General features: G+C 38.0%; 1 long non-coding RNA gene across 1 annotated transcript; it reads right to left on the bottom strand.

The window, feature by feature from the left end:
- Positions 1-826: 826 nt before the first annotated feature.
- LOC133974858 (uncharacterized) lies at positions 827-2,760 on the bottom strand. The gene is made up of 3 exons (XR_009924705.1): positions 2,674-2,760; positions 2,068-2,121; positions 827-1,809 (listed from the first exon to the last, which is right to left on the bottom strand). It is a non-coding gene; the product is annotated as an uncharacterized LOC133974858 (long non-coding RNA).
- Between the last annotated feature and the right edge of the window lie 552 nt (positions 2,761-3,312).

Here is a 3,312-nt window from a genome sequence, read left to right as displayed (position 1 = left end):
TATTCTTTGTCTTGTCAAGATGGTGTTCTCAGATGCCGACAGTGGATCTTACAATGTTGTGGTAACGCAATGGCATTTTACTGTAGAGGACTTGATGATGATGACCCCAGTGTACCGGTCATAGCATTTCAATCACACTTTTATTCAAGTAAATGTAATTGATTTCTATAGACATAAATGTCTTTTCAATAAACAAGCACCATGATATTACATAGACATATAAATCGTTTGTCCATTCACTACAACATCCGAAGACATGTGTCATCTGATTTTTATTATTGCAAATACAAAGTCCCTATAATGTCATATATGTAATCTCTTCAAATGAAATGTTTTATGCATTAAAACAATACAGCGTTGTCCTTGCTCTCATATTTATGTATGGCATACATCCTGATAGTGGCTCCTGATGTTGTCAATGGATCTGACAACTTCTGATGTCAGGACTCAGTGCCATCTTAATGAAGTGGACATTATGATGACAACACCAGCTGACTGTTCACTGGTGTTAGCCTGTTGACACAGATGAAACCCAGCAGTCAATAGGCTCGCAGATGGAGTCCCATTTCCATCATGGCACTGTAGTTGCTAGGCAGATTTCATGCGGCAATTTGAAGGTGTCTCAGCTCTGCCCCCTAAGCCAAAGTTCACTTTTGACAATGTGATTCATGCCTAGTTGTGGTTACATGACAAAACGCTTGAGTTTGTGCAGTTGCGCCCAGAATAGAGGGACAGAGCAGAGACGGACGACAAGAGAGATGCTCATTTCCCAGAGCAAGAACACTGATTGAAACCACACAAAATATTAGACTCCAAAACAAGACTGTAAAGCTTGTAAGTCAAGTTTATTCACACACACATTCATGCTATATTGCATATAAAATCCAATAAATATAGTTTTCCACAAAGGACAGATGTATTGGACTTTCTTCACAACAGCGCCATCTACATCTGGTGTTCCAAATGTAGAAACACCACTGAACTAATTCATATCAATCGCAGACTACATATGTAATGTTGAAGTACTTGTCCATTAAATGCAACCATTTAGACAAATGACATGGTTAGTTTGATTTTTGTACATATATTGGGATAATATTTTAATATCCCACAAATAACTAATGTGACAACCAGTGTAAACACAGTTCTTCAATTAATTGTATAATTATGTTTTCATACTGAGGGAAGTGGAGAGACTTGATGTGGACTGTTATCAATAGCTCTGTGGGAAATTATCACCTTGAATATTACAGATGAGGTAAAAATACATTTTCTCTATTTGTACAATGTTGTATTTCTTTCCCTACTTTTATAATAAAGTGACTTCAAATATGTACATTTAACCATGACGATACAAACCAAGACCACAGTACAACGGTTCTATCTGAAATCTGTTGTGCTTCATACACAACACAAAACATTCTTTAACAGTGCTGTTTTTGTCTTCATAGATGAAAAACTGCAGCACCTGATGTCCTCAGCAGCAACATGGTGGAGATCTGCAGCGTCATGCTGGTCAACACGTGGACGACTGAATCGTCATCTACACAACACTTCTAAATTCCTCCCTTAACTAAATATGACCTGCAACTGTTTAGTGGTGGTGGTCATTGCAAAGTGTCATGTATAAGAGTTAATGTCTATCTTCATTATGGTTGGTTAAAAAAATAAACATTTATTAGAACAATGTGTATTTTTTGCTTTCTGATTTTATACACTTTCGAAAAGAACCCTGTGTTTAATATTTCTGCTTTGCCATAAGAGACACAACATGGTCGTCACAGCTGTGTCCTTCAGGCTCGTCTGTCCCTAATAAAAATGATAGGAAACACAAAATATATCATTATTGTACAGGAAGTGTTACTTTTGAACAAGTGTGTATTCTCATTTTCTGATGATATTCAACTATGTATTTGAATATGCTTTAGGATTAAAAACGTGCACCAGCATGACAATAAATGTACAGTATGGAGTTATTTCACATTAAAAGTATTGCATTATAATTAAATACATTATGTATTATGTGCAATACTTTGATTGTTTGTAAGTAATGAAACAGGTCTGTACCTGGAGTCAATGTTCAAACTGGTTGGATTCAAGTTGTGTCTCAGGCTGAACACCCTAGAGGAACATTGACCACAAATACACAGATATGTAAAGTCATACATGTGCCAGGTCAACTGCTTAACAGACTTTTACATGGTAAAAATAAAATATTACTTCAAAGTTAAATCAATTCAGCTTAGGAAATAGGTAGTGCATATTAGCCTACAATTCTGTATGACACTGTCTGTTCTAGTAAAGTGACAAGGCTATGATTTACTCATATTTCACAAAAGAATTCAGTGAAGTCTGTCTGAGATTAACGATTTAAAGAGTGTAGGTGGCAGATTCAGGTTTCAGCCCGGAAACTATTTAGCCTCCGGGCTAAGCTAACTAACAAACCGACATACAGTCTCCTGTCTCAGATTCATCCTTATAAACTAACGCTTGTCTCTGCTTTGTTGACCTGCGTTCATGGTGGTGTGTCAGTGACAGCTGCCATTTGCATCTAACACGATCGCAGCTGTTATATAGTTTACGAATTAGCGTTGCTAAGCTAGCAAGCCTGATTGAAAGGCACCCTGCGAATCACTGCGAACACATGGAAATAAAATACTCTACGTGACTTACCACAGAAACAGCAGCGCAGACGTCTTTAACGTGTCCCTCAGGAGAACAAGCTGAACTTCAAACCGTGTTTCTCATACGATATGGGAGTTGAAGCCGCGCACAGTATGATGAGGCGTGTGCTGCTCACTCTATTGAGCTGAAACCGCAGGCACCAGGAAGTACCGCTCGTCCCTGTGACGTCACGTGAATTTCAAACATCTATATCGCTTCAACCAGGGAGTTAAAAAAAAATACACCCCCCTCAGAGTTGTCATGAAGGAAGAACTTAGCGATTGAGACTAAAACCAAAGTTTGAGCAATGCTGTAAAAGGTTTAATTCTCCGCTGAAGTTGGCCACCCTGTAAACACAGTCTGTTAATGCATAGATAACACAAACCATTGTCTGACACTGCCATCTAGTGACTAAATATTGCAGCACATCTGCCAGTTATAGGTGTTTTCATTCTTCAAACTGGAAGCCTCACTACGGTCACATGGATTGATGAAAAGTTTAAATTCTGATAACTTTACATCTTCATCTTGTTTTGTAGAGTCTCATCTAATTTTTAAGTTGATCTGATGAAAGCTGTCTGAGTAGTACATAAAAACATAACACGTACCAAAACAAGACATTTCGTGTTACCACCAGGGGGCGCTGTG

This window comes from Platichthys flesus, chromosome 2, assembly GCF_949316205.1.
Source record: "Platichthys flesus chromosome 2, fPlaFle2.1, whole genome shotgun sequence".
In the NCBI taxonomy this organism is placed as follows: Eukaryota; Metazoa; Chordata; class Actinopteri; order Pleuronectiformes; family Pleuronectidae; genus Platichthys; species Platichthys flesus.
The sequence above is the reverse complement of the archived record's forward strand: the minus strand, read 5'-3'. Positions and strand labels throughout refer to the sequence as shown.